This window comes from Prionailurus viverrinus, chromosome D4 (genome assembly GCF_022837055.1).
Source record: "Prionailurus viverrinus isolate Anna chromosome D4, UM_Priviv_1.0, whole genome shotgun sequence".
Taxonomy (NCBI): domain Eukaryota; kingdom Metazoa; phylum Chordata; class Mammalia; order Carnivora; family Felidae; genus Prionailurus; species Prionailurus viverrinus.
The window spans coordinates 66059520-66085605 of record NC_062573.1 but is presented as its reverse complement, the minus strand read 5'-3'; positions in this window follow the sequence as shown (position 1 = coordinate 66085605).

Here is a 26086-nt window from a genome sequence, read left to right as displayed (position 1 = left end):
TTGAAGGATAAAGTCTAAGGCTAAGCTATTACTGAAATTATCACCAAAAAATATTACTTGGGATATAAACCTAGTAATGTACTGATATTACAGCAAGAAACATAGATTGTTTTCTTCATTTCAATTAATAAACAGTTGTAATCACTGACAACATAAATAGGCAGCTGTTACCAAAATTATTATGTTTGCTTTTCTTTTTTCTTTTTATTTATTTATTTTAAAAACCATTGTATGTATTTTAAGTGTACAACATAATGACCAGATATACCTATATATAGTGAAATGATCACTATACTTTAGCTAATTAACATGTCTCCTCTCAGAGTTACCTTTTTGTGTATGTAATTAGAGCACCTCTCATGTTCCCAGTATTCAGTGTTGTATTATTAGCCATAGTCATCATATTGTACATTAGGCCTCTAGACTTATTCATCCTACATAATTGCAACTTTGTACCCATTGACTGATAGACAGCTCCTACCTCCTACCCATAACCGCCATTCTACTCTCTACTTCTATGAGTTCAATTTTTTTTTTTTATTCCCCATATAAGCGAGATCATACATTTCTTGGGCTTACCTCACTTAGCATAATGTCTTCAAGGCTTACCTATGTTGTCACAAATGGCAGGATTTCCTTCTTTTTAAAGTTGAATAAAATTCTGGGGCGTCCGGGTGGCTCAGTCAGTTAGGTGTCTGACTCCAGTTCAGGTCATGATTTCGCAGTTCATAAGTTCAAGCCCTGTGTCAGGCTCTGTGCTGACAGCTCAGAGCCTGGAGCCTGCTTGGATTCTGTCTCTCCCTCTCTCTCTGCCCCTAACCTGCTCACGCTCTGTCTCTCTCTCTGTCTCTCTCTGTCTCTGTCTCTCTCAAAAAGAAACATTAAAAAAATTGTTTTCTAAAGTTGAATAAAATTCAATTGTATGTTGTTGTGATTTTGTTAAATTAACATTTATATAGAGCCCTGGGGTACCAGTGATGAGCCATGGTTCAACAAAAGACTACAAGTGAAATAGTGGTATCTATTACTCACAAGTCCTGGAAGAGGTGCTCAGCACACCTTGAGGGGGGAGGTCAAGGCAGGGTACAGGCAGAGAAAGCATGGCAGGACCTAGGGCGCATGCTTTTTATTAGGGTCTTTGGGACTTCTATGCAACCTGATTAAAAAATGGGCAAAGGACCTGAATAGACATGTTTCCAAAGAAGACATATAAATGACCAACAGGTATATGAAAAATCACTCAACGTCACTAATCATCCAAAAATGCAAATCAAAATCACGGCAAGACATCACTACACACCTGTTAAAATACCTCTTATCAAAAAGTTAAAAGGTAGCAAGTGTTGGTGAGGATGTGGAGAAAAGGGACCCCTTGTGCACTGTAATGTAATTGGTATGTAGATTGACATTGTATGTAATTTTATGTAATTGGAATGTAAATTGACATAGACATTATGGGAACCAGTATGGAGTTCCTTCCAAAAAATAAAAATAGAACTACCATATGATCCAACAATTTCACTTCTAAACTTTTCTTTTTTAATGGAAATCCAAATTGTTAGGGGGAAAGGCAGCTGCAGATTGTAGAGTTGAGGATGCTTAAAATCAATTATGTGGCTGGGTTTAGTTCTAACCCAATCCTAGGTATCTATGTGAATATCTGGCTTCCAAGTCAAATTAATAAAAAGATTATGTGGACCACTTCAAAGCAGGAAAACATAATTTTAAGTGTAAGTGGCTTTGCCAAGTTACACAATTAGTGAGCAGCAAAGTGCAGGTTCCCTAATTCCTAAGATGATATTCTTTCCACTTCATCACGCAAATATATAGAGCATTTTTCTCATGTGAATAAAGCCATGGTGAGAATAGTATTGGTTCCATTACCATTACCATTAAGATAGTCCCAGGGGCGCCTGGGTGGCTCAGTTGGGTAAGCGTCAGACTTTGGCTCAGGTTATGATCTCAGGTTTCTTGAGTTCTAGGCTTGCGTCAGGTTCTGTGCTGACAGCGCAGGACCTGGAGCCTACTTCAGTTTCTGTGTCTCCCTTTGTCTCTGCCCCTGCTCTCTTTCTCTCAAGCTCTCTTTCTCTCAAAAATAAGTAAGTGAAAAAAATATTTTTAATTACTTAAAAAAATATTAAGATAGTTCCAAAACTCACTAAATTCTCTCTCTCTCTCTCTCTCTCTCTCACACACACACACACACACACAAACACACACTTTATAAACTATAAAGTGAAACTTCAAGGCTTTAAGAGAGGGTGTCCTTTTTTCCTTGAATTATCCATGTAATTCCCTTGATTTTCTCCTTGTCACAGTCAATGTGTCTTGCAAATTCAATTAACTGTCTTAGTTTTCTTACTCTCCTATTTCCCTCCGCCCATTTGATAGTCTTGTGAAAATCCAATCTTTTCAAGATAATACATTTGATAATCCTCTGAGGCATCCTGTCATTTGCAGCACAGTTTTTTTCTTTGTCAATTATTATCAACTTTACGAACTGTTATCTATTTCTGACACAGCAGGAGATGTCCCAGCTCAGCTAACCTAGGCCATGTACAATTAGATAAGACGCAGAGCAGTACTCGTGCTCAGTAGCCAATTTCCTTCCCCTGTTTTGTTCGTGATCCTTATAGAATCAGTTCTGTTTGGCTGTGTGAATTCTAGTTGCCCAAGTGTTTAATGTGCTATTACCATGAGTGAATTCTAGAGATTTATAGCATTGTTTACCACTTTCCCATCTTACTGAATAATTGAGAAGGATACAATTCCTCATTTAAAATAAAGTACACAATAGTGGTAGGAATTATATTTGTTTCCTAGGTAACAACTATACACTCTTGATCAACTTCAGACATGGTTTTCCTTTATAAAATGACAGGTTTTAATACACAGAACAGTAAATAAGATGCACTCTGGCATCAGACTCAGGAAGAATATATGGTGGGCTGTGGGAAATGAACTTTTCCATCGTTTTCTAATGATTCATTTACAGAAGAACAACACCATACCATTTATGTAAGTTATTTTTTTTTCTCCTTAACTTTAATCAGGCCTGAGCCATTGCCATTATCTTTCTCCATGACCACATCCTGACATTATGGTGTTCGTCTCGCATATTCTTTTCTTCTCTCTGTCTCTGTCTCTGTCTCTCTCTCTGACAGACCCAGGAAATTAAAATTGTTGCCAGTAATCCAGACACACATTTTAATCATAGGTTTTTTTTTTTTTAGATATAAAAAGTGTATCTTTAATTTGCCTTTTTGAGCTTTGAGCATTTTAAGCCTTCACCTCTGGGATATGTATGGTGGCCTTTGGTATATTGCAGTAAATTATCAAGACACCCCCCTCCCCCCGCCCCGTGTTTCATTGTAATTTGCATCCTGCACTTGTAAGAACAGCATTAATCCAAATTGATTTGACTGATGCAGTCCCTAGGAACTACCTCACCTTCTTTGGGGATATAATTTAATCTCTGTGAGAGGAATTTGGATTACAATTAACAATTATCACAGTAAAAGCTAGAAATAAGGAGATGTCAAGAAATATCCTTGGAATAGGAAAGGAGGAGCTGCATTAAAGAGATCATAAACTGTTCTTCAAGTAGTTTCTTGTCTTTCTGTAACTCCTCTAAAATAACAACATAAAAGAAACAACAATATAAAGGAATTCTACAAGCTTTGTTGCACCTTTCAGTTCACTCATATTGCAGAATAAAATGTGCATCTTAATAATTGAACTTCTGGGGTGCCTGGGTGGCGCAGTCGGTTGAGCGTCCGACTTCAGCCAGGTCACGATCTCGCGGTCCGTGAGTTCGAGCCCCGCGTCAGGCTCTGGGCTGATGGCTCGGAGCCTGGAGCCTGTTTCCGATTCTGTGCCTCCCTCTCTCTCGATGCCCCTCCCCCGTTCATGCTCTCTCTCTCTGTCCCAAAAATTAAAAAAAAAAAAAAAAAAACGTTGAAAAAAACCGGTCTTCTTACCTCACTCATTCCTCCTGAATGGCCCCTGAAGCACTTCTGCCCAACTACGAGAATCTTTCATAAAAAAAAAAAATAATAATAATAATAATAATTGAACTTCTACTGAATGTCTCCAGTCTTGATTTTAAAAACTACTGGTGGGGCTAAGATGTGTTTTGTGTTTTTCTAAATTTTTTTTTAACGTTTATTCATTTTTTTTTTTTTTGATAGAGACAGAACGTGACTGGGGGAGGGGCAGAGAGAGAGGGAGACACCGAATCCAAAGCAGGCTCCAGGCTCCGAACTGACAGCACAGAGCCTGACCCTGGGCTCAAACTCACGGACCTGAGCCGAAGTCGGACGGCCAACCGACTGAGCCACCCGGGCACCCCAAGATGTGTTTTTATCTACTGTGAAGGTCATAGACTACATTGAACTGGGGATTCTTAAAGCAAGATTCCACGTGGTCAAAAGAACCACTTATCTCTTACCAGAAACTTGAGGAGGCAATAAACATTGTCTACTCTGAAATCATTTACATTCTAAATTAAGCTTTCCAAGGAATTCAGGAGTAGGGTCATCGAGTGTCATAACAGGCCAGAGGTAAGGATTCAGAATTGCCACTTCAAAAAGTTGCTCCATCAGAACGAAAATGAGTTAAATCTGAGGAATGTTCCAGTTCAAACTGAAATCCAGGAAATGCAATCCAGCAGGGCTTCCTGTGCCAAGGCTTAGTCACCACTTCATGGGAATCCACCAGCCAGCCTGGGGCCACCTTCTATAATGGGGCAGAGCAGGCCTCAGAATTGGGTGGATCATTTATGTCTCCATCCAGGGAAATTTGGTTTAGCAGTAGGGTGAGGTCAGGGTTGGGCAAGTAGGATAACAGGGTTTTCTAATTATAGCAGAATTAAAGGAAAGAGGCAGGAATGAACCTGCACTGTAGGGGGAAAGGCACATAAAATTTAAAAAAAGGCAGATAAAATAGATGAGTTTTTTTCAGAGGTCAGTACTACAAATGACTCCTGATCAAGTGTTTACAATTGCCCGTTTCTTACCCTCTGCCTTGGCTTGACCAAACTTTGGTCAGACTTCTCTCCTAGGACCCCAGAATTCTGGTTGTCCCCCAAGTCTGAGCAAGCACTAAAATACAGAACATCTCCCTTTAACACCGCACCCTCAGATTCAGCTGACCACGGCCAAAATGTTTCCTGTCAGATCTCCTCTATCATGTTATCCCTTGCTCTGTTCCTGCTAGTCGCTTTAAGAGTTCCCGCTAGTCCTAATGACCCCTCCTTATAAAAGAAAAGCTTTTTTTCTCCTTTTTTCTTTTTTGTGTCAACTGCTTTGTTGAGGTATGGTGAACATATGCTGATTTCTGAGACACTTGCAGATCTTGAGATTGGAACGTTTTCCCTATTGCGGTTGTCTCTTTGAATAGGATCTTTCCTTACCTAAGTACAGAAGTGTTTTTATCTGACACCCTAAAGATGGGAAATGGGTTTTCTTGGTTAGGAAACAACCCAGTTCTATCTGAGTAGCTCTGTCTCTTGCTCTTAACGTCTATGCCTGTTCCATTTTCTCTGGTTTTCTAATGTTGAAGGCTGAGTTCTCTTTCACCTTTTTGTGTCAATCATTCCTTTTATGAATTAATGACTTTCTTTCGGCTGGTTTGTCTTTCTTGAGCCATTTGTATTCCATTTGGAGAAATATCCAAACGCATCAGGATCTAGGCCTTCTCCAGGGTCTGATCATTCCCTGGGATGACAAGATTAAACTACCTAGGACTTGAGCTTTGTTTCAGAAATTTGAAGGGAGGCAAAGCAAATCAGTCAAAGAAGCGCAGAGGCAAAAGGTCATTTTACAAACCATCCTCTGCATTTTCAAGTGGCGTAATGTTGGAAATGTCACTTAATCCCTCTGAACTGATCATACAAGAGGAATAACAATGCCTACATGTGGGTTTTATGCAGATTAAATGGGGGAGGGAGATTGGTATGTACCTCCCATATGCCTAGAGCTAAGATATGCTCAAGCAGTGGTAGATTATGTCCTCTCAGTCATCAAGTCCTCTTGACTCAACGTCTTAAATGTCACTCCAAACAGTCCCTTTCTCTCCATTTCCCTTGTTGCTGCCTTACTTCTCCACTCTACTAGACTGAGGTAAGCTCCTTGAGAACCTATCTTATTTGCCTTATTGTACCTCGGGGCCTGGATCAGAGGAATCACCCAACAAGTGCTTTTTGAATGAAATTGAATGCATGCTTATAACCTAAAACCGGAGAACAGATGTTAATCTTTCCAGATACCAAACAGGTTTGTCTGGAGTTCCCTTGGTTTCCTAACAGAGATACCACAAGTACGTTTTGGGCAAAGTTACATTAGAGGTCCTCCAAGCCCATTTCAAGGCTATCATTCTGCAATACTTTAGAAAAAATGTGCTAATTTGTGACAATGTTTTGTATTTTCTTAGTCCTAAGCATCTACACAATGGATTGTGTTTTATGACGCCAAACGGCCAGATGAAAAAGTGAGAAACTCTGTCAGGCATCCAGATATTTCGCTTACTTGGTGCCAAACATCTGGATGTTGAGAAACACTGACTGAATCTTTCACTTTTCACCTGGGTGTTTGGCATTGGAGAGATGGAGCAAATGGCAAGCAGATACCTTGGCAGAGCCTACACTGAGACATATGGATGTGGGTGGTAGTGTCTTAGCATTCAAGCTGTTTGCCACAGAAGGAGAAGTTCATGATGGCATTTTGAGCAACATGATATATTCCGTCATTGAAGGGACTTTTCCTCCAACAGAGGCTCTTAGTCATGTTGTCGGTTATAACGATTATTTGGCATCCTGTGTATATTCTTGCGGTCCTAGATGCTGGGGCCAATTAAACTGCTCTAGAAAGAGATCTGTCCAAGATGCTGAGAATCAGGAGGAACTCACTCACTCTCCACTCACACTGAGTCAGTTTTGCTGAGTGACTTGTTCTTACCTTGTTTCCATTTCCTAGGCGATGTATTTTGACCTTGCCCACAGTTTTATTGTAACTAAATCTCTGCAATTATTTCATTAACTCTGTCAGTCTTTGCCTTACACATTGGTTCCTAATCACTGGATTCCTGCTTTTTCGCCAGAACCCTGTGGTCCTAAAAAAAGTTCCCAAGGCCTCTGGGTTTTCTTTCATCCTATATGCTATACGTGTATCTTTATCTCTGCCCCTGTTCTACTATCTGTGCCTGTGCTGTCACCTCAGACATCCTAGCTTCAATGCTACATTAGTCAGGACATGCTAGATGTTGCTGTTGTGATAAATACCTCCACAGTATCTGAGGGTTAAAATGAAGTTTTATCACTCACAATGTCTGTTATGAATATGGAAAGTTCTCTGGGGCAGCTGTCTTTCTTTCATATGAATAGCTCTTCTACACAAATGTATGCTTCCAAGATCACTACAGCAGAATTAGAGTAGGCGAGCAGGTCAAGTACCAGCAACGAAAAACACTTACTAATATTTCGCTTCAGCTAATGTTTCACTGGCCTCGTTTGTGGCTTACTGCCAAGATATAGAAAGCTGGAAGGAGGTTTTCTCTCAGTATTCAAATAAAAATTAGTCGGACTAACATCAAAATCATAACTTTTTTTTTTAATCCATTGAGAGCTGATGTTGCAGAGCAACCAACTGATCCCAAATCTGAGGAGAATTGGTGCAAATATACACTAAACTATGGTAGAAACAGCCAAAAAATTGCTAAGAGTTCAGCTACGATAGCTGACAAATTGATAAAAGTAAAATTCAAGCTGATGGGCAGTGTCAGACCCTGGAATCCATAGAAATTGGGGCAGTCTGCATCTTCCTGCAGGGTCTTCCTTCAGGAAGCACTTACAGTAAGGACTCGAATGAGACATAAGAAACATCTGTTGTGGCACAGACTAAGGAAGGGAAACAGCAGCTGTGAAGGAAGGACACATGCTCCAACTGGATCCTTTTTCCATATTTCTACCATGGAACAAAAGCCTTAATATGTGAGATAATGACGACAAGCACTGTTGCACTTAGGACATTGGTCAAGACGTACAGCTGTGATAAACGTACACAAGAAAAATCTGGAAAGACCACAAATACAGGGAGGTTAAATAACATGCTAGTAAACAATTAATGGGTCAACCAGGAAATAAATGAAGAAATTAAAAAGTCCATGGAAACAAATTAAAATAAAACCACAACAGTCCAAAACCCCTGAGATGCAGCAAAAGCAGTTCTAAGTGGAAAGTTTACAGCAATATAGGTCTACCTCAAGGCGCAAGAAAAATCTCAAATAAACAACCTGACCTTACACCTAAAGAAGCTAGAAAAAGAACAAAAAACAAAACTTAAAACCAGCAGAAGGAAGAAAATAATAAAGATTAGAGCAGAAATAAATAATATAGAAACTAAAAAAACAAAACAAACAAACAAATAAACAAACAAACAAAACCCACAATAGAACAGACCCATGAAATGAGGATCTGGTTCTTTGAAGAAAATCAACAAAATTTATACATCTTTAGCAACACTTATCAAGAAAAAAAGAGAGAGAACTCACACACATACAATCACAAATGAGAAAAGAGAAATAGCAATACCATAGAAATACAATCATAAGAGATTATGAAAAACTATATGCCAACAAATTGGATAACCTAGAAGAAATGAATAAATTCCTAGAAACATGTAAAATAGCAAAACTGAAACAAGAAGAAACAGAAAATTTGAACAGACTGATAACCAGCAAAGAAATTAAATCAGTAATCAAAAAACTCACAACAAACAAAAGTCCAGAACCAAACATTCAATTTTACCAAACATTTAAAGAAGTGTTAACACCTATTCATCTCAAACTATTCCAAAAAATAGATAAGGAAGGAAAACTTCCAAATTCATTCTATGAGGTCAGCATTACCCTGATACCAAAGGCAGATAAAAACACCGCTAGAAAAGAGAACTGCAGCCAATATCCCTGATGAACATAGATACAAAATTTCTAAACAAAATACTAGCAAACTGAATCCAACAATACATCAAAAAAATCATTCGCTATGATCAAGTGGGATTTATTCCTTGGTGGCAAGGGTGAGTCAATATTGGCAAATCGATCAACATGATATATCACATCAATGAGAGAAAGGAGAAGAACCATATGATTATTTCAATAGATGCAGAAAAAGCATTTGATAAAGTATAACATCAATTCATGATAAAAACTCTCAAAAAATTAGGGTAAGAGGGAATAATTCTCAACATAATAAAGGCTATATACGAAAACCCCACAGCTAATACCATCCTTAATGGGAGAAAAAGAGATTTTCCTCCTAAGATCAGGAACAAGACAAAGATGTCCATGCTCACCACTTTTATCCAACATAGTACTGGAAGTCCTAGTCACAGCAATCAAACAGAAAAGAAATAAAGGGAATCCAAATTGGTAAGGAACAAGCAAAACTTTCACTCTTTGCAGATGACATGATACTACACACATACACACAAAAACCCTGCTAGAACTGACTGATAAACAAACTGAGCAAAGTCAGTACACAAAACCAATGTACAGAACTCTGTTGCATTTCTTAAATTTTTTTTTTTAACATTTATTTATTTTTGAGACAGAGAGAGACAGAGCATGAACGGGGGGAGGGCCAGAGAGAGAGGGAGACACAGAATCTGAAGCAGGCTCCAGGCTCCGAGCTGTCAGCACAGAGCCCGATGCGGGGCTCGAACTCACGGACCGTGAGATCGTGACCTGAGCGAAGTCGGACGCTCAACCGACTGAGCCACCCAGGCGCCCCTGGAACTCTGTTGCATTTCTATATACCAATAACAAAGCAGAAGAAAGAGAAATTAAGAAAAAATCCTATTTACATTTGCACCAAATATAAGATATCTGGAAATAAACCTAACCAAAGAGGTAAAAGATCTATACTCTGAAAAGTATAAAACACTGATGAAAGAAGTTGAAGATGACACAAAGAAATGGAAAGACATTCCATGCTCATGGATTGTAAGAACAAATATTGTTAAAATATCTATACTACCCAAGAATTTAATGCAATTCCTATCAAAATGCCAACATTTTTCACAGAACTTGAACAAACAATCCCAAAGTTTGTATGGAACCACAAAAACCCTGATTGACCAAAGTAATCTTGAAAAGGAAAAGCAAAGTTAGAGGCATCACAATTCTGGACTTTACATTATATCACAAAGATGTAATAATTGCAGTGCCTGGGTGGCTCAGTCAGTTAAGCATCCACCTTCTGCTCAGGTCATGATCTCACGGTTTGTGAGTTTGAGCCCCGCGTTGGGCTCTGGGTTGACAGTTCATAGCCTGGAGCCTGCTTGAGATTCTGTGTCTCCCTCTCTTTCTGCCCCTCCCCCCATTCACATTATGTCTCTCTGTGTCTCTCAAAAATAAATAAACGTTAAAAAAATTTTTTTAAGATGTAATCAAAACAGTATAGTACTGGCACAAAAATAAACACACAGATTAATGGAACAGAATAGAAAAAATTAGAAAAAAACCCCACCATTATATGGTCATTTAATCTTTGACAAAGCAAGGAAGAATATGCAATGAGAAAAGGATGGTCTCTTCAACAAATGGGGTTGGGAAAAATGGACAGTGACATGAAAAAGAATTAAACTTATACCATACATAAAAATAAATTCAAAATGAATTAAAGATCTAAATATGAGATCTTAATCCATAAAAATCCTAGAACAGAACAAAGGCACTAACTTCTTTGACATTGCCTGTAGCATCTTCTTTCCAAATAAATCTCCTGAGGCAAGGGAAATAAAAGCAAAAACAAACTATTGGGACTACATCAAAATAAAAAGTTTCTGTGCAGTGAAAGAAATAATCAACAAAACTAAAAGACAACCTACGGAATGGGAGGAGATATTTGCAAAATGATCTATCCAATAAAGGGTTAGTGTCCAAAATATATAAAGAACTTCTAAAACTCAACGCTGAAAAAACAAATAATTCAATTTAAAACGGGCAAACACATGAACAGACATTTCTCCAAAGAAGATATACAGTTGACCAACAGACACATGAAAAGATGCTCATTATCACTTATCATCAGGGAAATGCAAATCAAAAGTACAATGAGATACCATCTCACACCTGTCAGAATGGCCAAAATCAACAACACAAGAAACAACAGGTGTTGGCAAGGATGTGGAGAAAGGGCAACCCTCTTGCCCTGTTAATGGGAATGCACACTGGTGCAGCCACTGTGGAAAACAGTATGGAGTTTCCTCAAAAAGTTAAACATAGACTACCTTATGATCCAGCAATTGCACTACTGGGTATTGACACAAAAAAATACAAAAACACTAATTCAAAGGGATACATGAACCCTTATGTTTATAGCTGCATTATTTATAATAGTAAAGATATGGAAGCAGCTCAAGTGTCCACTGATAAATGGATAAAGAAGATGGTGATATACAGATAGATATAGATATAGATACACACACACACACACACACACACACGCAAAGGAATATTATTGAGCCATGGAAAAGAATGAAATCTTGCCATTTGGAATGACATGCATGGAGCTAGAGAATATACTAAGTGAAATAAGCCAGTCAGAGAAAGACAAATATGATATGATTTCACTTATATGTGGAATTTAAGAAACAAAACAAACACACAGTGCAAAGAGAGAGAGACAAATCAAGAAACAGACTTTTAGTTATAGTGAACAAACTGATGGTTACCAAAAGGAGGAGGGTGGTAAAATGGATTAAATCGGTGATGGGGATTAAGGAGTGCACTTGTCATGATAAGCACCAGGTGTTACATAGAAATGTACTATTTTGTACACCTGAAACTAATATAACACTGTATGTTAGCTAACTGGAATTAAAATAAAAAGTTAAAAAAAAACATATAGCTGGGAAAAAAAGAGAAGAACCCTGCTTTTTGGAAGGGCAAGATTATAAGTAGATCCCATAAATAAAGATAGGGTATAGGGAGTAGAACCAAGAAGTCCACACCCTAAGACTAAGGTTTACTCAAAACAACAACAAAGACCAGGGGCACCGGGTGGCTCAGTCATTTGAACGTCCGACTTCAGCTCAGATCACGATTTCGCTGTCCATGAGTTCAAGCCCTGCATCAGGCTCTGTGCTGACAGCTCGGAGCCTGGAGCCTGTTTCAGATTCTGTGTCTCCCTCTCCCTCTGCCCCTCCCTCACCTATGCTCTGTCTCTCTCTGTAAAAAATAAATAAACATTAAAAAAAATTTTTTTAAAGAGACTGTACTCCTCCTCTATAATTTTCATCACCAACTAAACACATCTGAATAACAAGTTTAAAAGCAGAATATTGCGGGAAGAGGGTAAAGAAACAACCAACTCCATGTTAAGAGAACTTCTCTGAAGCAGAGTGAAAAGACCTAAAAACCATAAGAAAACTACTTATGGTGGTGGTAAAACAAGCCCATCATAAACACAAGATACCTCTTTAGGAATCTGAGGCCCATATTGCACTGAGGGTTATAACCACAGCTACAACTATTCTCAAATCCCACCCAATTCCTAACTATATTAATATAATCGCCTTGGAGAAAGACCTAGCAGAAAGAAAGATGTGCTCAGGCACAAATATATTTATTGCAGGTCAATTATCTTATGTCAGAGGTCTGGCTTTCAACAAGAAAATATGAAAAGACATATAAATAGGCAAGAAAAAAAATAATTAGAAGAGATTAAGTGATCAACAGGACTAGGACTTAGATATGGTGTAGATACTGAAGCTACGTGACTGGAAACATAACTTACTATGATTAATATGTCAAAAACTCCTGTTGAAAACATAGATAAAATGCAAATTGGTGGGTAATTTCAGGACATAGATGAAAACTATAAGAATCGTATGAAAATGAAATAAACATAGCAACAGGGATGAAGAATGTGTTAAATAGCCTTAAAAGAAGACTCAACACAGGTGAAGAAAGACTCGGTGAATATGAAAATAGTTCAATAGATATCATTCAAACTGCATGTCTGTATAAGCAAACTTACACATTCTAGCACATGCATGATTGGTATCCCAGAAGAAAAAGAGACAGACATATAGAAGTATTTGAAGAATACTGACCAAGAATTTTCCAAATTAAAAGACAGAACATAAAGTCAAGAAGTTTAAAGAGCACCAAGGAAGTTACATACAAAAACAACAACACAAATCTAAGCATATTTTATACAAACAAACTGATGAATATGAAGGAGAAAAAATTTTGACGGTATCCAGAGAACAAAGAAATGTTGTTACACATAAAAGGTTAATTCAGCCAGTTTGGGTGTTAAAACCCTGAATAAGAAAAGCCTGAAAAGAAACTGTCCCTTGACCAGATCCTGGGAGATAAAATCTAAATTCTTGGGCTATCCTGCCTGATAAAGTTTTGGATCATTCCAGATATTTTATGCCAACAATGTGATTTATTGCAGGAGCCTTGGACCATAGTGTATCAGTTTGACTATAAGCAGGTAAAAATGAGGAATCTAAATATAAAGCAAAAAAAAACAAAAAAGGAAAGGAAAGGAAAGGAAAGGAAAGGAAAGGAAAGAGAAAGAAAGAAAGAAAGAAAGAAAGAAAGAAAGACTAAAGATAAGCATAAAATTCAATGAAGTTAAAAACAGGCAATCAGTGAAACAAGAGCTGATTCTTCATAAGAACAAAAAACAAAGCCAAAAACCATTAAGTGGATTATCTGATGAAACCAACCATGAAGAACAAAACAAAAACAGAAGACACTAATGTTACCAATGTTACCTTTACATTACCAATGTTAGAAATGAAAAAGTCTAGAAGTGCAGACTCTAACATTAAAAAGATTTTTAAAAATGCAATGAATAATTTTATGCCCATAAATTTAACAAGCAGGTGAAATGAAATGATTTCTTGAAACACAAACTGTTAAAACCCACTCAAGATAAAATTTATAACCTGAAAAGCCCTTGTCTACTACAGGAATTGAGTTTGTAGTTTTTATTTGAAAACATCACAAAAAAATAAAACTCCCAGGCCCAATAATTTTACTTGTGAATTGTACCAAATATTTAAGGAAGAAGTAATATTACATAATCTCATTAAGAAAATAGGAGAGAAGAGAGTGCTCCCAAATTTACTTTATGAAACTAACATTGCTGTAATACCAAAACAAGATAAAGATATTACAAGAATGAAAGCTATAATCTATCTCCTGAATATAGACAGAAAAGTTCTTTAAAAATATCAAATCTGGGGCGCCTGGGTGGAGCAGTCGGTTAAGCGTCCGACTTCAGCCAGGTCACGATCTCGCGGTCCGTGAGTTCGAGCCCCGCGTCGGGCTCTGGGCTGATGGCTCAGAGCCTGGAGCCTGTTTCTGATTCTGTGTCTCCCTCTCTCTCTGCCCCTCCCCCGTTCATGCTCTGTCTCTCTCTGTCCCAAAAATAAATAAACGTTGAAAAAAAAAATTTAAAAAAAAATATCAAATCTATTTCCAGGATAAAGATTATTTGATAAATAAAGATATTATCCTATAAAATAACTCATCATGATCAAATGAGGTTCATTCAAAGAATGCAAGCGAGATTCAACATTTAAAAATCGATGTAATTCGCCATATTAACTAAGGAAAGAAAACCATACAATCCTCTAAGTAGATGCAGGAGAAAGCATTTGTCAAAATTCCACATCCATTCATAATGAAAACTTTCAGAAAACTAGGAATAGAGCATCTTTAACCTGATAAAGGCATTTATAAATGTATATGTAGACAACATCATACTTATTGGAAACACGTTTTCCTCTAATATTGAGATGATGGCGTATATCCTTTCTTACTACTCCTGTTTAATATCATACTGGAAGTTCTAACCTATGTAATAAGGTAAGAAAAAAAGTATATCGACTGGAAAATAAGAAAACAGTTTATTTAGGGGCACCTGGGGGGCTCAGTTGGTTGAGCGACCAACTTCAGCTCAGGTCATGATCTCACGGTCCAGAGTTCGAGCCCCACATCAGGCTCTGTGCTGACAGCTTGGAGCCTATTGCTTGCTTCAGATTCTGTATCTCCTTCTCTCTCTGCCCCTCATTCTCTGCTCTCATTCTGTCTCCATATCTCTCAAAAATAAATAAACATTAAAAAAATTGTTTTAAAGAAAACAGTTTATTCATAGAGGACTTAATTGTCTATATAAAGAATCCCCGAATATCAACTAAATTATTCCTAGAACTATCAAATTATTTGGGTAGGGTTACAGAATGCAAAATCAACATACAAAGATCAGTTATATTTCTATAGACTAGTTATAAATAATTGGAATACAAAATTCTAACTATATATATTCATATATCATACACATTGTATGCAATATATACACTGTTATAACATATTACACAGTGACATGTATCCTATATATGTCATATAATATATAACAATATCAAGCAAAATTAAATATTTAGGTATAATTATAACAAAATATATTCAGGATATGTGTGCTGAAAACTATAAAATACTGATAAAAGTAATAAAAGATGACCTAAATAAATGGAGATATATATTATATACATAGATTGGAAGACTCAATAATCATCAAGATGTCAATTCCCCCCAATTTGATCTGCAGATTCAACATAATCTCAATCAAAATTTTAGACAATCTTTTTATGGGTATTAACCAGCTGATTCTAAGATGCATATATGGATAGGGGCACCTGGGTGGCTCAGTCGGTTAAGGGTCCAACTTTGGCTCAGTTCGTGATCTCACAATTGGTGCGTTCAAGTCCCGCATTGGGCTGTCTGCTGCAGTGCAAAGCCTGCTTCTGATCCTTTGTTTTCTCTCGCTCTGCCCCTTCCTCACTCTCAAAAATAAATAAGCATTTTTTTTTAAATTTTTTTTTCAACGTTTATTTATTTTTGGGACAGAGAGAGACAGAGCATGAACGGGGGAGGGGCAGAGAGAGAGGGAGACACAGAATCGGAAACAGGCTCCAGGCTCCGAGCCATCAGCCCAGAGCCCGACGCGGGGCTCGAACTCACGGACCACGAGATCGTGACCTGGCTGAAGTCGGACGCTTAACCGACTGCGCCACCCAGGCGCCCCAATAAGCTTTTTTTAAAAAAAATAAAAATAAAATGTATATGGGAAGGTACAAGAATTAGAAAAGACAGAATATTTTGAAAAACAGTGAGGACCGCACTGCCTAATTTCAAGAACTACTATAAAACTATGGCAATCAAGACAATATGGTGTTGGTGAAAAGAGAGATACATCAATCAATAGAGCAGAATAGAAAAGCCCAGAAGAATATTCAACAGATTTTGACAAACATTCAAAGGCAACTTAATATGGAGAACACAATCTTTCAACAAACGATGCTGTAACAGTTGTACATTAATATGCAAAAAAAGAGAGAGAGAAAAGATTATTGCCCTATACCTCACACATTATACAAAATTAGTTCAAAATGACCCAACTGAAAAAATAAATCCTAAACTTTTTATAAGAAAACGGGAGAAAATCTACACTTTACCCTTGAATTAGATAATACAACACCCAAAGAAATTTCATTTCCAAAGTAAATGATTTGTCAGTCATCCTTCCATCGGCTCAAAAGTTGCAGTGCAACAGGATGAGGCTGGAGATTGTCACCGTCTATTACACACACGTGATTCTTAGCACTGTTCTGGATTTTTTTTTTTCATGGTACTTGTACCTTAAGTGCTTTCTACCTCCTATGCACTCTATTAACAGATATGAGATCTGTCTTCAGGCATTCATTAAGTATGCCCTTTTAAAACAACTAAAATCCATGACCTTTTCACCGTGATCGGACATTCTACTTTCTACTATTTGTCTAATTACTATATTTTTATTCATTATCTTCTGTCACACACCTCATATTTCCAAATCTTCTTCCAATACAAGCTCACAATATTATGGGTCTTTAATTTCACCCACAATTGGCAAAAATAGCCATACCCTTTTCTCCTTTCCTTTGTTTACCTCAGTGCCGAGGTAGAAAAAGTGATGATATTTTTTCTTGCTCTGACACCCAGAGAAAAAACTAGAACTTACTTTTCTCACGTATTTCCTATCTACAAAAACTTAGGTTCTTTTGAGATGTCTTTACTTACGTTAGATCTTAGAAAGTTTCACGATATATCTTTATCCTTAATATATAAATGGACATAGTGAAATCATTCTATTTTATATTATATTAATTATATTATGTTATATTATTAGAAATCATGCTTATTTAATTTTTTTAATGCTTATTTTTGAGAGAGAGTGAGAGAAACAGGGTGTGAACGGGGGAGGGGCAGAGAGAGGGAGATAAAGAATCTGAAGCAGGCTTCAGGCTCTGAGCCATCAGCACAGAGGCTGACGCAGGGCTCAAACTCATGAACCATGAGATCATGACCTGAGCCGAAGTCAGACACTTAACTGACTGAGCCACCCAGACGCCCCTGAAATCATGCTTATTTATACTTGAGTATTTTAGTTCAACAAATTTGCAAACTTCCTTCTGTCAAAGTGTTACATAACACATTGAAGCTCTTTATTTAGCCTTGCTATTAAGGTATACATTGTCTACTGGGTACTAGGGGATATCCAATGTTTCTGGGGTATATAGACCCAAAGGCTGCTCAATGGGCCGGTCAATAAATTCTCTAAAATTATGTAAACATTTGTCAATTTTTGTATTCAGTGTGTATCTCTGTTGGGCTAGGCAAGGTATTATGGAGGGGAAAAAAAGTGCCTTTATTCAATTTCTCAAAGGGATATGTGACCCATCAAATTTTGGAATACTAGTCTAGAGGGAGTTCGGGCCCACTAAACTAGCAGAATGCTTTCTTTAAAAAAATTTACAAGCTACTTTATTCATAGAAGGAAGTATAAAAAGTACAAAAACCAATCACCAATTCTTTTCACCACCCATATTTAACAAATGCTACCATTTTGCTATATTCTTCCCAAATTTTCTTAAGAATGAAGACATTAGAGTTAGCCGTAGAAAAGCTGCACCATAACACGTTCTCATCCAATTTCATTTCAATGAGCGAAAATATAACCATTTTTCTTTCATCCCTCCATGTAACCATCTCATCCGTGTGCCGGATCTCTTTTCCTTGCTTAATAAACCAGTCTTTTTTTCTTCATCCTCCAAAGGTGGCAATGCCTTTCTAAAACTGGTCTGAAAACTTAACATTTATTTTAAAAAGTAATTTACTATGTATGTGTGGTGGTTTTTCTCTTACTGCCCCCACCTTCTCTCCATGCCATGTTCCTCCATTCCTGCCTGGCCTGTGCCCCAGGATGCTGTCTTATACAGATTGTATCCCCCAAGCTCCCTTGCCAACCGGCTTTTACTTGGTTTTAGACAACATGATGGCCTGGCTGGAAATCAAACAGGTAGAAAAAGACAGAAGTTAGGATACTTCCTCCCTACTGTCTCCCTGCTTTTGACATATATCTCCAGATGAACATATCACTTTTGTCCATAACAACAATATCTGCTACATGGCCTCTTCTCCAGAGTTACAACTCTAACTAAACTACTGATACTCTATTTCCTTCTTTGGTCTCCTCGGCTATTAGGTTGCAGTGCCATTCTACTGTTGCTAATCAATTGGGTGCTTTACCATACTTGTTTGTTCACTTAACACACATCTGTAAGTAGATTCTATTTAAATATACTCATTTGAAGCATCGGGGGTGAATTCTGTTTCTTGCTAGAACCCTAACTGACATATATGTATGTAATAATAAATATAAACATCATTTTTTGTAAAACTTTCTATGCAGCATTCTTTTCATGATTTGTGGTTTTGACTCTGAGCTCATCTTCAATGGGTATTTTCAGAGGGCATCACATATGTACAGTATTATGGAGCTATTCTTTATAATGGAGATATACTGTTGTGACTTGCCCTTGTTAACTTCTTCAGCTGATTTTTTCCATACTGTTCTTTAACTATGCTGTATTTCAGTTTCCAGAACACAGTACAATCTGTCTTTACTCAGGGCATATACACCTATCATTCTTTCTATCTTTCTGTCTCTCTTTCTTCACTTAATTAATTTCAACTAAGACTTCAGGTCTAAACTTTAACATCAGTTCCTTCAGAAAAGCCTTCTGTGTCCCCTTCCCAGATCCAGGGACTCCCTAATATGGGCAGTCAGTGCCCCCCTTTTATAATACTTATCACATTGTGCTATAATTTTTCTTTTCTGCTATGTATTCCATATTAAAACCTAGTATCTGTGAGAATTGTGCCTTCTTTCCTCTGCCAGCATAATAGCTGGTGCATAATAAATGTTTAATAAAGAATTATTAAATAAATAATTAAGGAATTCTCCTTTGCATTACCTTAATGATAGGCAGGACTGGTAAAAGAAAAATCAGCTCCAACTTCAATGTAAAAGTGTCTAGGAAGAAATTGCTATGTTTGGGATTCAACATTTCTGTATGTGTAATGTAAATAAGCCTGTGGTTCAGTTTTGATAGGTGCTAAGGAACAGAAGAGCCCACAGGAAGGGATAGTGAGGGCTCTTAAAACTTAGCAATATACCAAGAATCAAGTTCTATGTGTGTAACTAATTTAGAGGTGGTTGTTTTACATTGGTATTTTGCTAAAGGTCTTTTAGTTGCATTCTATATGAGGTTTGAATTATTGATTGATTTGCTGAACATATATTGGCTATGAAATATGCACAGTAGACTAACTGATCAAGCAGAAGTCATCAAATTCTAGGTTTTTTGAAAGTCAATTTTGTTTGTCCTTATGATAGTCAAATCCTCTTTGCCATCATACCTATTATCATTATGAAGTTAATTATATCTTCATTGTAATCTATGTTATCAGCATCATTACCGTAACTAAAATAGTTTGTGCTAAGTGCTAAACATTTTGGTAAGTATTTTTTCTTGAATGTTCTCATACAGTTAGATTCCTACAACAGTACTGTGGTGTAGGCACTATTGTCAGTAATTTAAAAATAGTGATATGGAGCCTCTGCTAGTTTATGTAGTTAATGTCAGGGATCCAATGAATGACAGAACTGAAAATCAGATCACAAAGAATCTAACTGTAGATCTTATGTGCTATGCTACAACTGAATTGTAGAAAATTCTGAAAATACAGATCATCAAAATAAACTTTAATTCCTACCATGTTGATGTGTCTGCTATGAATATTTTGGCACACTTTAGGCTACTTTGTGTGTGTATGTGCTTGTACAGATGGATAAATTGTACATCTTTTATCCCACTTTCCAATTAAATTTCCATTCTTACCATTTTTTTTGTTTTCTTCATATGAAAAAAAAAATTGCATCATCTCTCATGAACACATCCTAACCCAGGAAATGAAATTATAATTGTTTTTAGAAACAAAATATGTTTACATCCTTATTACAAAAGTAATTAATGTCACTCTAAACATTTATAAATATACAGGTAAATAAAAATTCTAAAAAGTCACAGTTTTGAAAGGGATGGAAAGGACAAATCCTTTTGATGTTTTCAAAAGTTTATTTACTTATTTTTAGACAGAAAGACAGAAAGCATGAGGTGGGGAGAGACAGAGAGAGAGAGAGAGAGAGAGAGAGAGAGAGAGAGAGAGAGAGAATTTCAAGCAGGTTCTGCACTGTCAGGGTGGAGCCTGATGCGGGGCTCAAACCCATGAACTGTGAGATCATGACCTGAACTGAAATCAAGAGTTGGATACTTAACTGATTTAACTAATGCCACCCAGGTGTCCCAGATACTTTTAATTTTTTTAAACTAGAAACAATGTATTGAGCATCATAATGACCCCATAGTCATAATTGTATTGCTTTTTAAAAATTTGTATCCTCTTTGGAACTGTCATTTAGACAAAGCCTTGGTCTATTTTTCTAGTGATGGTGTTTTTTCAGGGTCTGAGACCCTTTTTATTTATTGTGAGAAAATGTGTGTATGATATTTTCTATGTGTTAAAGTTATATCCTGTACTCATATTTTGTGAATGCCATACAGATTTTGCTCTTAGACTCATAGGTAAATAGTAAAGATTTATACATAAAATATTTGAGAAATAGATACATTAGATAGATAGATAATCAATAGATAGATGATAGATAGATAGAGTGTTCTTTCTTTAAATAGATTTTGCTTCACATTTTACTTGGTATTTTTTGTTATTCATATGACCTTATCAATATCCTGTGTTTTAGATCTTGAACTATTAGAATGAAGTGCCTACCTCTGTCTAAATAACTTTATGTAGCACTTAACTCCATGATATGCACAGAGGCATATAAGTATTTTAAGGTAATGGTAATATTATTATAAATTATTGTAAAATATATGTTGATTCTATTAGCTTTTTCCCCCTGCTAAGTTCTGTCCAAGACAAATCAGTAAAGATTTGCCTGTGTCTGAAGCCAGTACAATTAATTGGGAAGCATCTGTTCTGTGTTAATTATATGTAGTTTAATGAAAGTCCAAATTGATCTGGTCCTTCTCCATCTCTCGAATTTTTTTCCACTTACCTCTTCAATGTGCAGAATTTGGAGACATTTGAAACCTGATTTGTAATTGAACAATTGACATTAGGTAACGATGGAGTCTTAAGGGGGCTTTCAAGAGGATTTAAGTCATAATTGACCATCTGAGGGGTTGGGGTGAGACACTTCGTCCCAGTGGAGCTGACAACATTAGGAATGCTTATGTGGCATTAGCTGTAATTCCAATTCCAAATCCATCTGGAGTTTCTTAAGGAAAATCTCATAGAAAATGTGCTCATTTTCAATAAATGTTATATCTAATTTCTTGTCTTAGGATGAAGATTTGTTTCTGAGGCAAGGTTAGCTAATGCATCTATTTCTCATGCTTGGCTCTATTCATAGATTCCTACCACAGGTATTTATCAGGAATTTATAGGCATATGTTAATCTTTAAGGATTTCTTTTTTTTCCTCAGCCTCTGGAAATGGTGGTTTGAATTTGGAGCTCTGCATGCACAGTGCCCTGTCTCCTCCCCTTCACCAGTGCAGTTCCTGGGGACAAAGTTGCTCAGTAGGTCCAGTAAGGTCCAGTAGGTTCAGTGAACTGAATAGAGCTGTGCACTTGGGCCAGGTAGATAGACATGAAGAGGAGAGAAGTGCTTACTTATAAGCATGATGAGGACTTAATTATGTAGGGGGGTGGGTATTTGGAGGGAGTGGGTGGGTAAAATCATTCTAGGAAGAGAGAAGTGCCCATGTAAAGATTTGGGGATGAGTAGTATAGTGTAATTATGGAAGTAAAAGACTTGTCACAGGAATGCAAAGCTGGGGGAAGGTGGAGGTGGGGGCCAGGTTTGTCCCCCAATTAAGAGTTATCTTAGAGTCACTGAATGGCTTAAGTAGAAGAGTCCTGTTTTAGCAAGATCACTCTGATTAGTATATAGAGAATGATTGGGAGGAAAGAGAAACTAGGGGCCAGCCCAACACTTGGGAGGCTACTGCACTAATCCTATTAGAAGATAACATGTGAGACAGACAGAGAAATGCAAATATATCAGACAGAGAAATACGAGTGCTGTATGATCTCTCTTATATGTACGATTACATATATATATACACACATGTATATAGTATTATACATATATACATATATACAATATACATATATATAGCATATATATACATATATATAGCATATATATATACACACATATGTAACATATATATATATGTTATGGCATTAAAGCTCATAGATATAGAGAACAGATTGGTGGTTGGAGCAAGGTAGGGTAAGATGGGTGAAATGTTTTTCAGGTTTTTTTTTTTTAGTTTAAATATATTGAATAAAATAAAATATGACTTCTTTCGAGGAAATTCAAATTAAAATAAAGACATAGATAAATCTGTATAGGAACTCTAGTTTTCTGATAATCTTTACAACTTTGAAATTTGCATCAAGGCATTTCTAGTCTGAGAGCAACATACTTCATCAACAGTAAAAAACTCAATGGAACATTCTTCTTTTTCCAATGTTTTCCATTTATAGATATTGCCTTGGAATTGGTCTCTCTTTAGCTGAAAATAATATCTTTGAACTAATAGAAAAACAATGGCTTTGAGGAGAAGGTGAATTTTTTTTTTCTCTTAACGGGAATGGTTTTTTGTCATCCAGAAGTCTCACTGTGACAGCTCTTTTTGTGCTAACCCCCAAGTCCAGGGATATTGACATGAGTAAGTGGTAAATCTTATTAATTTGGAGGGATATGTGAAGGCTTAATGATATTTTCTTGAAACCCTTTTCCTGGAAGAATGAGGGGAGAACTTATCAAAAAGAATTTTAAGGAGTGAATGGAAATAGACCACCTGAGCCAGGCTGATCATTCAGTGGGGTCAGAGCTTATCAGTTGTTGCTCCTATGTAAATTTTCTGATAGTTTGAAGCAGATCATCACCTAAGAAATTGAAATGGAATGAGGAGCTCACCAGGAATCAGAGATGTTAAAATAGGATCAGAGACTTCAAAACAGAAAAAGAAAAGGTCTTACAAAGAAGTTTTGCCATCACGAAAGCCCTTTGGCCTCATAGCCAATAATAAGAACAAGTTTTACAAAAGAAAAGGGAAAACAGGAAAATTAGGAGAGAAGAAAATAGAACAAAGGAAAGAAATACAGTTAGGTGTCCCCCACACTGTCTGTCAATCTACACTCGTGTCAAACTTAGATTAAAATAGAATCAGAGACTTCCCTTATTGAACTACTTTATTTCTCTACATTTGCAAGTGTTTTATACCTCACTTTGAATTTAAATTTCTTCTCTTTGGCTGAACTAAGTAAAGAGTTTTCCATGCTTTGGCAAGATTGATGGGGCCTCAGGTCACAGCTAGCAAGTAGGGAGATGGCCTTGAGGCTGGAATTCCACATCTGGAGAACGTCCAAGTTAGACCAATTGAAGAGGGACAAAAAAAAGGTGGTAAACAAGCAAAGGAGAAAAGATATATTCAACTTTAGACATCAGAACTTCTTTCAACTATGGACACCAGAGCTCCTTTTTTCTGGACTACCATTCAAGTATAAAAACGCTTCTAGATGAAAAGAGATTTGGTTCCATAGAATTATTGATAAAAGGAAAATTAATATTACCTGTAAGAAGTGTGTGTCACTGAGTTTTTAAATGTTAACACAGTTACATTTCTTTAGGTCTGGATTTAATGTTGTATATGAGTTTCAAATTTACAGAAATTATTTTAGGATTGCACCATCCTAGATAAAATGATTTTCTTTCATATTTTTGTTCATACTTTTATTCATATTTTATTGAATGGAAGGGAATGAGAGTAACGTGTGATGAGATTAGCCATTTGCCCGTGATACTTGCAAATCCTATGGATTCTCATTTATAATTGGGACTAAAATTTAACTAAAATCTTAATCTCACTAGCCCTACAAAGGCCATCTACTCTGAATCTAGGCTTTCCAGTTATACTTTTCTTAAGCTATCCTTGGCATATGAAGAGGATGTATGTTTGGTTTTATGATCTTTATGAAGATCTCAGAATTTGCTGTTGATAGCTGTTTCAGTGCCAAACAAACCTATTAGTTGTAACAAAATGCATTTAGCATTCAATTGAATCTAATAGCTTTCAAAATGACTCAGTGCAGTCATATAGCAATTATCCCTACTAATGGAGCAGGACAGTAGCATCAATAATTCCAAAATACAGGTAATATAAAGATCTATTCCATTTGGCCTACAATTACACTGTGCTAACATCTATCCTTCAGCATTAATCTTCAATACAACATTTCAGATGATGGAATACTCATCTAGGAACCAGGAAAAGTAAATGTGAATTCTACTAACTAACATCTTTGTCCCTTGATTTCCTCATTTCTATCAAATAGTGGAATTCCTAATTATTTAAATCTATGTCCCAATGTTACCTCATAAGGTAGGAGCCATCATATGGGGAAGTGAGGGGTCTCCCACTTTCTAAGGTGGACCTTAGAGTACTCTCTTTAAGGAGAGCAGTGTCTCATGACTATGTTTTACATATAGCAAAATATATAAAAATGTGTTTTTCAAAGGTTTTTTTCTTCACTTGATCTTAGCCAAAAGGCCGAGAAGCGATTAGGTTTTTTTCTTGAAAAAAGAAAATCATCATGGGTAGATGGTCCCTAAGACCCTCTTTAACTTGAAATTTTTTTTCGATGTATTTATTGAATATCTAATATTTCTGAATGCAGTATGCTTCTCTCAGCAGTTGGTGCTAAGAGGAGCCTTGATTCCAGTTGCATGACAGTAGGCAAACATCTTTTATTACTCCTCTGCTCTTCTAAAATATAGATACAACACCAGTCAAGAGCAACAGTACAATATTTTATGTTGTTTAATACTGATGTGACACCCATTGGTTCATAAAGCAAATCAAGTAATTTTATTTCTCCTAAAGATGTGTTATCTTTGTTAGGTAAAAGGTTTGTATATTTTAAAGGCTGTCAATGGGATATAACAAATTATAACCTCTTCTGCTGCAGAAGGATAATCTAATTTTCTTGTTGACTACAAATAAAGCTACTGCTGAAATTCATCATTTTTCAGGCTTTCCGCAGTGATTAATTTACATGGGTTTTGTTGTTGTTTCTCAGTCAAATTGCCCTTAACCCATGGGCTGGCAGGAACATTCATGATAATTATAAACAAAATATTTTGCATTTCTTATATGAGTCAAAACTTTATTTTGGGGGGCACCTGGGTGGCTCAGTCAGTTGAGCATCTGACTTTGGCTCGGGTCATGATCCCCTGGCTCATGGGTTCGAACCCCGCTTCAGGCTCTGTGCTGACATCTCAGAGCCTGGAGCCTGTTTGGATTCTATGTTTCCCTTGCTCTCTGCCCCTCCCCCACCTGTGCTCTGTCTCTATGTGTCTCTCAAAAATAAATAAACATTAAAATTTTTTTAAAACCTGTTTTTTATCTCCTCTCCAACAGCACTGAAAAGAGTGGCCCACACTTCAATAGCTTTTTAAAATAACTTCAGTACATAAATGAATTTAAACTTTTGAAAGCTGAACAGTGTAGATTTGAGAGCTGTTAC